Source organism: Balaenoptera musculus, chromosome 1 (assembly GCF_009873245.2).
Source record: "Balaenoptera musculus isolate JJ_BM4_2016_0621 chromosome 1, mBalMus1.pri.v3, whole genome shotgun sequence".
Classification (NCBI taxonomy): Eukaryota; Metazoa; Chordata; class Mammalia; order Artiodactyla; family Balaenopteridae; genus Balaenoptera; species Balaenoptera musculus.
In genome coordinates, this window is record NC_045785.1 from 36,494,302 (window position 1) to 36,507,658 (window position 13,357).

Here is a 13,357-nt window from a genome sequence, read left to right on the forward strand (position 1 = left end):
TCACCACTGCTATCAGTACCTATGTTCAGAACTGCATATGTTTATTTTCTAAACCACCCTCCTTTACCAACTTCTCCATTTCTGTTGAAGGCTAGACCACACTTCAGAGTTTATCTTTGACTTTCCATATTCCTTCATATCCAGCCAATTGACAGAGATTGTCAACTTCAATTTTATAAACACTTATTGAGCACTTACTTTGTTCCAGAGACTAAGTGAAGCGCTAGGGATAAAAAAATAAGATACAATCCTGATATACAAGAAGGCTCACATTAAATAATAAACATGCAACTAAATAATTGCAATTTAGTGTGTGAAGTGCAAACAGAGAGGTAGTGTTTTTGGTAAAGTGGTGATGTCGACATGGAAGTTATCAACTCTGCTTGGGTGGTTCAAAGAAGGATTTGCAGAAATAAAGATGAAGTTGACCTGTGGCTTATTATATGAATTAATTAATATTTCATTAACTACAGTTTACTAGACACTATGCTATGCACAGGGAATACACTGATAAGCATGACAGGTATGACCCTTGTCCTCTTGAAACTTATAGGCTATTAGGGAAGGCAGACAGTATAAAAGTGAGAAGTATTAGAAAAAAAGAGGGGGCATCATGTGAATACATAAAGGGAGAACTAACCAACTCTGCAACCAAGTCCATAACAATTAAGTTGAAATGTGAAAAGATGAATAGGAGTAGTTAGGTGAAGGGCAGAGATTGATAAGAGAGGGAAAGAGAGCAAGATCTTGAGGTGGAGAGAGTATGAGCTATTAAAACACTGAGAAGAGACCAATATGGCTGAAGAGGAAAGAGGAGTGGGGAAAGGGACATGGCATGAAGCTGGAAATGTAGGCAGGGGTCAGAACTTATAAGACCTTGTAGACCATATTAAGGACTGTGAACTTTACCTCAGGTCAATGGGCAGCCATAATTTAAGCATTGAAAGCAATGTAAACTGACTTGCTCCTTCTAGAAGGAGGCTGTTGCAGTAGCTTAGACAAGAGATGATGGTGGTAGAAATGGAGAAAATGATGATTTTTAGAAATACCTAGAAAGTATAATGACAAAATTGGTAATTGATTTGTAATGAATGGTAAAGAAGGAATGGTCAAGGATGGCTCCCAAAACAGCTGGTTCTGTTATTTACTGAATTACGGAACATCAGAGAAGGACCAGGTTTGGGACTGAAGATAACAGGTCCAGGTTTTGATATGCTGAGTTTGCAGTACCAGTGAAATATTCAGGTGGAGAACTTATGTAGGCAGTTGCATATGTTTGTCTGGAGCTACAGATTTGAGAGTTTTAGGTATATTAATGGTAATAAAGCCAAGGGAGTGAATGCATTTACCTCAGGAAAAATTCCAAGTGGGAAGAGACATTAGAATAGAATGTGCAAAACATTTAATGGTTGCATAAAAGAAGATCTGTCAAAGACGGTTAAGAGGAAGCAGCTAGAGAAGAAAGAAGAAAATCAGAAACGTGTGATGTCACAGAAGTCAAAGGAAGAAAGCGTTTCAAAGAGGGAATGGTCGTGTAAAATGAGAAATAAAAATGGATGATCTTACTGAGAACAGTTTTTGAGAAATGGCAGGCACAAAATCCAGATTAGTGGGTTTAGGACTAAGTGGGAGGTGAGAAAATAGAGGCAGAATATGTAGGTAACACTTGCCATAAGTTTGGGAAGGAGAGAGGGGAGAAAGAAGTGAGAGCTGAAGAAAGATGTGGATGAAGGACTGAGGGGGATCTTTCTTTTCCTTTCCTTTCCTATGAGAGCTTCTTGAGTACATTTAAATACTGAATAGAAAAGAACCATTAAAGAACAGTGGAGAGTAACTTTCCACACTGGAGAGTAATCAATAAGTGGTAGAAACAGGGTTCAAATTCAGATCTGTCTTCACTTATTCTTTTTTAAAGTTATACAGTATTTATTTATTTATTTATTTATTTATTTATTTATTTATTTATTTATTTATGGCTGCGTTGGGTCTTCGTTTCTGCGCGAGGGCCCTCTCTAGTTGCGGCAAGCGGGGGCCACTCCTCATCGCGGTGCGCGGGCCTCTCATTATTGCGGCCTCTCTTGTTGCAGAGCACAGGCTCCAGACGCGCAGGCTCAGTAATTGTGGCCCACGGGCCCAGTTGCTCCGCAGCACGTGGGATCCTCCCAGACCAGGGCTCGAATACGTGTCCCCCGCACTGGCAGGCAGACTCTCAACCACTGCGCCACCAGGGAAGCCCCTCTTCACTCATTCTTAACCGCGGCGCTCTACTTCCATCTCAAATTTTAATAACTCTTACCATTGCAAACACACTTTGTGGTGCAATCATGAGTAAATTGTTTCTTGACAAATAATGCCATGGGCATTATTTTTTTTTTTTAGAAATTTCATGTAATGTCTGAAACATTTATATTAACATATTTCCATACAAATAACCCAGTGAAAGTTTAGCATTAGTTGTTTTGTTTGTTTGTTTGTTTTATACTGCAGGTTCTTATTAGTCATCAATTTTATACACATCAGTGTATACATGTCAATCCCAATCGCCCAATTCAGCACACCACCATCCCCACCCCACCGCTGTTTTCCCCCCTTGGTGACCATACGTCTGTTCTCTACATCTGTGTCTCAACTTCTGCCCTGCAAACCAGCTCATCTGTACCACTTTTCTAGGTTCCACATACATGCGTTAATATACGATATTTGTTTTTCTCTTTCTGACTTACTTCACTCTGTATGACAGTCTCTAGATCCATCCACGTCTCAACAAATGACTCAATTTCATTCCTTTTTATGGCTGAGTAATATTCCATTGTATATATGTACCACAACTTCTTTATCCATTCGTCTGTCAGTGGGTATTTAGGTTGCTTCCATGACCTGGCTATTGTAAATAGTGCTGCAATGAACATTGGGGTGGTCATGGGCATTATTTTTGTGATATTTTCCATTCTTCAATATTCAAATCCTACCTCTTTAATGCCCTACTTAAATCCCACCTTCTCCCAAAACACTTCAGGACACCTCAAATCCTGATGGTCTCTCTGGCTTTTAAAATCCTGTGATAACCTGCCAGTGTTATTTGATAAATTTTATCTGCATTACAATTGAGTTGGATATTATTTCACTTTTCTTTGATTATCACTTAACATCACAAATCCATAAGCTTCTCAGAGGATAGGAAGTGCATCATATTTTTTTGTTTGTTTTTTGGGGTTTTTTTTTTGAACATCTTTTAAAACGTCATCCTAATGCCTTATCCATAGTATGTAGTCAATAAATATTTGTTGATTGATTGCTGGGTCAATCTCATCATTGATACTGGTTGAATATCTCTGAGAACTGTCTGCAACCACTTCAGAAAGTTTTCTGTTGATATCATTCTGAGAAATGGAGGAGTTCTTATTTCTGCTGTGGATTTATTTTTTCCTTTTTGGTTATAAAACTGGGAATCTCAAAAAGACTGTTGGCTTGTATGTGTGTGCGGGGCAGGGGGGGGGTCCTTTTGAAAGGGATTGTGGAAAAAAAGCAGACCTTTTATTTTGTAAAGGTTTTTTGAAGCTTACAAGTTCTCATAAGAAAAAGTCCAAACTGGTCGAACTTGAAGTTCCCCTCCTCCTTTCTCCTCCTGCAGAACCTTTTTCTAAACCTACTTCCCTTAAAATGACTTTTATTGATTTTCACTCAATGAGAGTTATTCTTCAGAACGAGGATGGAGGGGTCAGAGAGAGAAATTTACCCTGTGTTACCTGTGGAATAGGTGTACCTCCGTATCCAGTCTTGCTTTATTTGTTCTGTTTCCTGGATCCAGAAACCTGCACGCGGGGGATCATTAGGTCCTCTGTGTCTTGGTCGGAGCTTGAGTACAGTATACTAATAGATCAATTTATGTGTTCATTCATTCAGCAAACATTTATTGAGCAGGCATGTCCTAGGCATTGGAGATACTAAGATGAATAAGATGTAGTCGCTGCCCTCAGTGACCTCCAGATGTACACGAAGACACCAGCTTGCTGGGGGTTGGGGTCAGGGAAGGCTTCCTGAACGAGGTAACTGAATATCCTCCTTTGGGGAATCCTAAGAGAATGAAGAGATCAGCCTCGTAAAATAAATATAAACATCTAATCAAGTTAGCCAATTAGAAAGACATTTAGTAAGACAGTCTTTTACCAGTATGTCCGTTGTTTCTTTTGCAATTTTCCCCTGATTTCTTTGTTTCTAGTCTACATTTAAAATTGCCAGGACTTCCCTGGTGGCACAGTGGTTAAGAATCCACCTGCCAATGCAGGGGACACAGATTCGAGCCCTGGTCCGGGAAGAGCCCACACGCTGCAGAGCAACTAAGCCCGTGCGCCACAACTACTGAGCCTGCGCTGCAGAGCCCGTGAGCCACAACTACTGAGCCCACGTGCCACAGCTACTGAAGCCCGCGCGCCTAGAGCCCATGCTCCGCAACAAGAAAAGCCACCGCAGTGAGAAGCCCGTGCACCACAACGAAGAGTAGCCACCGCTCGCAGCAACTAGAGAAAAGCTTGTGCGCAGCAATGAAGACCCAACACAGCCAAAGATAAAATAAATAAATAAATTTATAAAAATAAAATAAAATAAAATTGCCTCCAATGTTATTTTTCTAAACCCTGATCTGATCCTGTCATTCTTGTCTTGAGAATTTTTAATGGCTACTCATTCATTCTGCATATTCATCCATCACCTACTGTGCTGTGTCAGGCAAATACCAACTGTTTGGGATGCAATGGTGAGCAAACAATTTCTCCCTTCAAGAAGCCTATAGTCTAGGGTTTCCCTGGTGGCACAGAGGTTAAGAATCTGCCTGCCAATGCAGGGGACATGGGTTCGAGCCCTGGTCCGGGAAGATCCCACACACCATGGAGCAACTAAGCCCGTGCACCACAACTACTGAGCCTGCATGCTGCAACTACTGAAGCCCGCATACCTAGAGGCCATGCTCTGCAACAAGAGAAGGCTCTGCAATGAGAAGCCCGCGCACCACAACAAAGAGTAGCCCCCCTTGTCACAACTAGAGAAAGCCAGCGTGCAGCAATGAAGACCCAACACAGCCAAAAATAAATAAATAAAATAAAATAAAAAAGAAACCTATAGTCTAGACCGAGAGACAGACAAGTAATCAGACAGTTTCTGTACAGTTTCATACTAGCTTTGACAGGGCATGCAGACAATTCTGTGGGTGTATACAGAGGCGTGCCTTGTCCGGTCTTGTGCTTCCTGAATCTCGTCCTCAGATTTAAATCAATGCAGTCCAACAGATACCAGTATCTATTGTGCTAAGTACTATGCAAAACAACTGCTTTTAAGCAGATCAAAGTCTAGTGGAGGAGCCTGAGAACTTAATCGATAATTCCTGCACAATGTGGTCCGTGGATAGATAAATGCATAGGATGCTAGGATAACAGGGGTTGAAGAGGAGAGAGGACTGGTAGGCGGCAAAGCTTTTGGAAGAGATCATGCCTAAGCCGAGTCTTGAAGTATGAACAGGAGTTAGCTAGACGCTGAAGCATCCAGTTCCTTAACGTGACAAACAAGATCCTTCACAATCCATTGCTCTACTTTGCCAGCGCACCCTTATGTCTTCTATATCTTTGTTTTTTAAATTAGGAACAAGGACCCCTGGATCATTTACTGTTACACATGGGATATGAGAAAGTACTGGATAAATGTGGTGCATCTTTCTTAAGCATCAGTTTTACCAGATGATAAATAGTATAAAACATTGTTTTATATTAAAGCACAATATATTTGTGGACTTGAAGGCAAAATTTGCATTGATTTTTTTTTCAAGATAAAACAGGATACATAAATTCCAAGCTAATGACAAGTCATTTGTGGCTCGCCCTTAGACACCGCCATCTACCACCACCCCTTTCTTGTGGAAAAGTTTGAAATGCACTAGCTGAATGCACCAGGAACTTTCAGGTCTCTGTGCCTTAGCATATGCTATTCCCTCATCCGGAGTGCTGTTCCTACTTTCTCCCTAGGTAAACTCTACTTATCCTTCAAAGCTAACTTAAGAGTCGTCCCATAAGAGGGGACAGTTAATTTAGCACAGTTAATTTCTTTGAACACCCACTTACATCTCTGCCTCCTTTCCCAATAGCGCCAGGCAGAGTTAGGACCACCTTCTTTTGTGTTCCCACAACACTTTACCCAGAGTTTCCATTACAGCACTGCTCACACTGTACAGCGAAGCTTACTGTCTGTTTCCTTATCCATTGCTGTTGCTGAACTGTAAGCTTCTCTAGGGCAGGGACTATTTTTAACTTTATTTTTGTGTCCTTAGGGACTGGCACTTGGTAGCCCCTCAGTCAATGTTTGTTGAATGTTGAGTTTATGGACCATCACTTACTCTGCATCCCTTCTGCTCTTACATTAAGTAATATCTCCTTTCCTTCTCATCTTCAGGGAGTGATGTGTTCCACAAAAGCCTATTTTCCAGACAAGTGAAATTTACTTCCTAAAGTATCAAAATCTGCTTTTGGTGGGAATTTACTTTTTTTAAAGTTTTTACACGCTTCCTCTCTTAAGTAAAATATACTAAGCATAATGTGTTCCTGATGACTTATCCCTGAAAGCACCAGCTTTATGCTGGCTTGGAATTCATGACATCCTCTGGGGACGCTGACGGGATAGGACTTTTTGCCTCCACACCAAATAACTCCATTCTCTTCTGGTTTGAGAGTTCTTGTGCTCGCTTCTTGTATTTTGGTCACCACTTCTTGGTGTCAGTGTGCTTGCTCTAACAACACTGCCTTTTGCTCCTGTTGTACGTCTTTTAATGGATATTAAAATCACAAAACTAATATATGTTCATTGACACACAAACAGACACACTTAAAGTCCAAGTCCTTCCTTGTTCCTGGCCCCCCACCGTCCCCCCCACATTCACACTCCCACTCTCTAGGCATAACCACTCTTAGCAGTGTAATGTACATCCCCACAGGCCATTTTCTGTTAACGTGTGTGTATACTTGTGTATATACAAATATCAAGTCATATTCTGCACACTGTTCTATGACTGGCTTTTCTTCCCACTTGACAATATACAATAGGTATTTTGCATGTCAGTACATCCAAGTCTATCTCATTCTTTTTAATGGCTGCCCCCCTTTTAATTTGACAATCTTAATCAGCTGTGAATGGGAAAGCCAAATAATCAAGCTTATTAGAATTGTACCTAAGAAAGAGTAAATCGGCTCTGAGTGAAGGCTTGAGGAATTCTCCTAGGAGTAAAATGTGTTAACTTTAGTGCATAGTCTTTGTAATGTTTATCTTGGCTACTCTGGGACCCCTTTTGCTTATTTCCTGGTTCATTGTGTTTTGGATAGCTGAGGTTGCTGGATATATGACCTGTGAATTAGTGAGGTATTACATATTCGATTTTGCATTATATGATTATGCTATGGTTTTGTGAGGGCTGTGCATTTAATTTTTAAATTTAGACTGTCTTTGTAGACAGTGATTATTTCTTCTAATCCTAAGTACTTGCATCATAGTGCAGACCATTGCATATGGTAGCAATTAGAATGTTTGGCTTGGTGATTGACATGGGGCTTCTTATCTATATCATCTACCTGTGAGATTGTGCACTGGATTTATGGGAACACTATAAGCTCATCTGAGGAAGTCTTTTACTACTAATGAACATTAAAGTACTGACAGCATCTTGTCCTATAAATAATAAAATCCTTTTTAGGATTTATATAGAGTTTTCTGCCTTCATCTACTATAGTAAGTGGCTAAATCCTGTTAATTCCACCTTTTAGATTTCACTGTAATGTGTCCCCTCTTCTCCATTCCCACTGCCCTAGTACCTTGGTTCAGACCCTATTATATCCCAACTGAATTACCTGTAATAGACTCCTTAATTAGTCTCCCTACCTCCAGTCAAAACTCCACACTGCTCACCCAGTAACTAGTGCTCTTTTTTTTTTTTGTACTTTTGCTCTTAGAATTGGCATTTTATTTTATTATTATTATTTTTTAATTTATTTTGGCTGCATTGGGTCTTCGTTGCTGTGCACGGGCTTTCTCTAGTTGCGGCGAGCGGGTGCTACTCTTCGTTGCGGTGCACGGGCTTCTCATTGTGGTGGCTTCTCTTGTTGTGGAGCACAGGCTCTATGTGCACGGGCTTCAGTAGTTGTGGCACGTGGGCTCAGTAGTTGTGGCTCGCAGGCTCTAGAGCACAGGCTCAGTAGTTGTGGCACACAGGCTTAGTTGCTCCGTGGCATGTGGGATCTTCCTGGACCAGGGCTCGAACCTGTGTCCCCTGCATTAGCAGGCAGATTCTTAACCACTGTACCACCAGGGAAGTCCCTAGTGCTCTTTTTAACACAGAAATTCTATCATGTCACACCCCTGAAAAACCCTCTAGGGGTTTCTCATCACCTGTAGAATAACGTCCACTTTCCTTAAATTAGTATATGTAACTTTTTAATGATTTGTCCCACTTCCCCTGATTTTCTCTTGCTACTCAATGCTCATACTTCAGTTTCTAGGGAAATCTAGTGGCTTGTAGTTTCTCCAACACGCCACACAAGAGAGTTCCCAATAAATGCTTGTTAATTGAATGAATGAAACACCTTATGTAGTTAGAGTGACCATTCAATATTCTTGGCTCAGAATGGTCCCTGTTTACACCTTCCACCCCAGCATAATTATTAATAGTGCTTCTTTTCACTATCAAACTTGTCTCAGGCCAAAAATTACATGGTTACCCTAATTATAGCAGTCATCAAATTGTTTTCTAACTCTAATCTCACCTACTAGATAATGAGCCCTTTGGGGGCAGAAATTTTGTTCATTTTACTTTTATATCCTCATTTATTCATTCAACTAAGAGATTGACACTGTTAGATGCTGAGGTATAATGCTGAATAAAGCAAACATGGTTCTTGCCTTCATGAAGCTTACAATCCAGCAGGAAAGAATAATCTAGCAGGAAGAACAGTGCCTAATACATTAAATGTCACTGTGTGAATGAATGACTCAACATGGAGATAAAGACTTAGAGGTTCCTTAACAACCCTGATCTCATGAATTACAGAGACAGAAATACTCATAAGCATAGACCTCTAGGTTGATCAAATTAACTATTTACTTAGAGTTGCTAACTAAAAATTTTAAATACACACAATGCATACAACACATGTACACCTAAACATACATAATATTTAGATGCTACCTTAATGTTAAACATAAGAAAAAAGGGGCCATGAAATAATAGCAAGAATGAGACTGTGAGGGCTCTATGTTTTTAGATAGACAATTTGTAATCCCACGTGGTTCTTTGGAGGGCAGATTATCAGTATGTACTCCCCACCCCACCCCACCCCCTTTTTTTTTGAGATGAGAAATCTGTGGTTTTAGAAACTGAGCCACAAAAGAAAGGAGCCTTTGTGACCACCTAGAGGGGTGGGATAGGGAGGGTGGGAGGGAGGGAGATGCAGGAGGGAAGAGATATGGGAACATATGTATATGTATAACTGATTCACTTTGTTATAAAGCAGAAACTAACACACCATTGTAAAGCAATTATACTTCAATAAAGATGTTTAAAAAAAAAAAAAAACAGAAAGGAGGGATTTCTTAAACCAGGATTAGATTTTGGTTGGGTTTCCCTTCCGGAGTTTGGAATACCTGCTACCCTAGAATAGTTAACCGTGTTCCCATGGGCAAGTTACAAAACCCTTTCAACCTCAGTTTCCTCTTCTATATATAAAATAGTGCTAATATTATCTCCAGAATTGATCTAAGGATAAATGGGATTATGTAAAGGCATTTAGTCCCATAACCCAGCTTCTAGAAGGCACTCAGGGAATGTTAGTTCTCCATCCATTTCCCTTATTTATCTTTCTATATGTGGTGAATTAAAGGATGATATAAAATTATTTGAAAGGAAAGAACTGTAAGTATAAACACCAATAACAATTTTTATCTCAAAAATGCATGCTGAACTAGGCCCTCTCCATCCCCTCTGCAAGTAACAGTTTTATTTATATTCATTTATTATCTTATTATTATAGGCAAAGACCCAGAGAAGCATTCCAGGAGCAAAGTGATAGGTAAGATTTTTCTGGGAAAAAGGCAGAGTTTATGAGGGAGCCAGGATTTGGGAGTCATTCAGCTGCAGTGGGTGTCAATATTAAAGATACCCATTTACTCTTGGTCGCTTTTGGTTCAAGAGAGGAAGAAGGACAGCAAACCACCTACTGAGATCTTTCAAGGGGCGTAAATGTGAACAAAACCAGGAGCTCTCTTCAGTTTCCACAACGTCTCGCAACCCCAAGACTTTCGAGCTCTTTCGCGAAGGCCAGCAGGTCTGTGCTCCAGGAGTGTCCTGGCTCTGGACTCCATTTCCCAGAGTCCCTTAGTGCCCTAATGTATTCAGTGCTCAGAGTGCCTGTATGTGTGTGAGTGTGAATGTGCGTGTGTGTGTGTGCGCGCGTGTGTGTGTCTCCGAGTCCCTGGGAGAGTGGAGGCTCATTCACTGATTAGAGCCAGCGCTGAGAGGCAGCACTGCTCCTTCTCTTACACCAACCGAGTCTCTTGATCTGTACATGCAATCCCAGGCAGCTCGCGAACACAAACCCGGGGCCAGCCGCCTACTGCTGCTACTGCTGCTGCTGCTGCTGCCGCTGCCGCCGCCGCCGCCGCCGCTGCCTCCGCCGGCTCTGCGCACCCGGGACTTTTCATGCACCACACTCACCGCCTCCTTCCCTCCGTGTCCTGAAAAGTGCGACCTTTCTCCCAAGGAATTTCCACGGCAAGTATGGAGACCAGAAAGGGGTGTGGATGCGTGTGCGTACATAAGAGGGGTGGGTGCGAAGGCGGCCGGCTGGCTCAGGAACCTGGCTAACTTTCCGGGTTCGTTTCCTAGGGATTCGGGCGGCTCCCCGCCCCCCCCCCTCCCCGACAGGGGAAGGGGCTGGGATCTGGACTGGCGCGTCTCAGATCTTCGCGACGGTGCCTCCCGGCATCGGTGCCCTGCGCACTCCGTGCGCTGCTTCAGTCAAACTTTCCGTCTTGAGTTTTCCTTAATGTGTTTTATTTGGGGGGTGCGAGGGGGAGGGACCAGACGCGGGAATTGGACAAGTAGGAAGGGTGAGGGGGCAGGGGCGGCGAGGGAAGGGAGCGGGACTCCTTTTCTCCATCTTTTAATAAGCCACATTCCCACTTTGTTTGGGTCGAACGCCAGAATGCCCTCTTGCCCGGCTCCCCAGTGGATCCCGCGGTGATTTCCGGCGGGGCCCGGGCCGGGTGGTACTCAGCGGGGAGCCCGAGGCTGCTGGCGGGATGGGGAAGGGGCGATCCGAATGAGAAAGGACCTCGACCGCCCCCACACAACACACGGCCTGCCCGGTGGGGTACCCGGGGAGAGGCTGGAAACCTGGGGCCTCCGGGGGCTCGGCTTACTTTCCTGGAGGGGGCGGGGGTGAAGGGCGTGGAGGAGGTGGAGGTGGGAGGGTGGGGGTGGGGGTGGGGGAAGCCCCCGCGGGCAGGAAGGAGGCAGGTGCTGGCCCAGAGGTGGACCGCTCGAAATGCAGCGGGTAAACTCCCCGCTCCGCTCGGCCCGCGGGCCTGGTCTCAGAGCAGCCCGACCCGTGAGGGGTCTCCCGGGATTTTCGGGGCCGGGACTCTCTCTCCCAGCGGTTCCACCGAGCGGGGCGGGAGGACCGCCTTACACACAGCGGCGCGGGGCTCTTTTTGTAGTTTTATTTTTATCTTAGACCTGCCTTAAACTGAGTAACAATTTCTCTTCTTCCGACTTGAGAACAAAACTTTTCAGCGAGCACGCCGGGCGCTGCAGTCCTGCGGCCACCGCAGCCGCGCTCGTCAGCCCCGGCGGAGCGACCTTCTCCGCCCGGAGCCAGGCCCGCCACCGCGCTCCCGAGCCTCTGGTCGCCCCTCTCCCCATCCCCGGGATTTTCAGGGCTCCGCCTGGGCGTTTCGCCTTTGTGCTTTGTAAGGGAAAGCCTTTTCTTCCAGGGCACAACAAACTTGGGCGGAGAGCTTCCGTGTGGCCCCCCGGGCGAGGCCGCCCACGGTGGTGAGGCCACCCGAGGGGATGCCCGGTCTGTCCTCCGCTCCAGGAGCTCGAGGTCCGGGTGGACGCCGGCCGGCCCAGCGCGCGGGAGCCCAGAAGTAGCGGGGACTCGGGCTGCTCGAAGGCAGGGGGAGACCTCTCGTTTCCCGATCAGAACGCGCTCTCTCGAGCCCGGCAGCGGCTCCAGCGGAGGGCCAGAGCCCGGGCCCCGAGCCGGGCGCGCGTCGCACCGGGCGGGTGTATGGGGCGGGGGCTCTCGGTTTGGGGCTCAGTCCTGCCAGGCCGGGCCAGGCCGGCAGTCTGGGGTCTCTGGCCCGCGCCGCCTCCTGCCCTGGAGCAGCTCAGAGGGAAGACTCGGGCACTCTCTGCCCACGATGCCCACCAGCCACGTCTCGCCTCTCGCCTCCGCACCAGACTCGGCTTGAGGGGCAAAGGGGAAAGAAAGGAAAAATAAAGAGAAAAAAAGGGCCGGCCGGGAGGAAGCGGCGAGTCAGGCAGGAGGGAACAGAGCGGCCAGGGGTGCCGGCCTCCTCCTCTGCGCGTCTCGGGCGGGGGTTCTTCCCGCAGATGGAAAATGAGCCGAGGTGGGAAAGGCAGAAAAAGCGTCGAGGAAAAGCGGTGAGGGCGTCTTCCGTGCCGATCCCTACCGGCTCGCGGAAACCCGGCGAAAGTGGCGTCAATTCTCTCGCCGTACTCCGGGGCGAGTGGGGGAAGGCCGAGGACAGGGCGGCGCCGCGCCGCCGGTGACAGACGGGGCCGGGTGCCGAGCGAGCGGGGACCACACACCTGTTCTGCGAGTCGCGTCGTGTGCGGCGGCCGAGCGGCCGCGGCGCGAGAGGCAGAGCCCTCCCTCCCGCACTCCAGGCCCGCTGTCCGAGAACCGGGAGGGCCCGGATCCCCCGCGCCGGCCCGCCTGTGCAGGAGCCCCGCAATCCAGGAGCCTGGTGGCTGCCCGCCGAAGCAGTGGCGCGCGGCGACAGGACCCGGGTGACCTGCGGGGCGGGGCTGTGCAGGGGCACGAGGTCCTTGGACTTTGATCGAAGGCAGCCTCCTCCGAGCTCCTGCCCCGCAGGTCATACCCGGCCGCGGGCGAGGGCCCGTCGCACTTAGCGGTTCTTGCCTGGCTGGAGCCCCTGTTCCCCAAAGTTACAAACAGATGTTTCGTGCGGAGGTTGTTGGGACCTAAAGTATTGTTTGTGCAAAGGCAGCCGAGAGCTGGAGGGAGAGGTCAGGCCGAGGAGTGGTGGGCTCGGCTCTGCGTTGGCCCTAAGTTTATGTAGG

At 46.2% G+C, this 13,357-nt stretch overlaps 1 protein-coding gene across 1 annotated transcript in view; it reads left to right on the plus strand.

Annotated features, from left to right (window-relative positions):
* The first annotated feature begins 10,515 nt into the window (after positions 1 to 10,515).
* RNF220 (ring finger protein 220) overlaps positions 10,516 to 13,357 on the plus strand; it is a 223,323-nt gene continuing 220,481 nt past the window's right edge. Inside the window, exon 1 of the mRNA XM_036858420.1 lies at positions 10,516 to 10,795. The gene's annotated coding sequence lies outside the window, so the exon portion shown is untranslated. The remainder of the gene's footprint in view (positions 10,796 to 13,357) is intronic.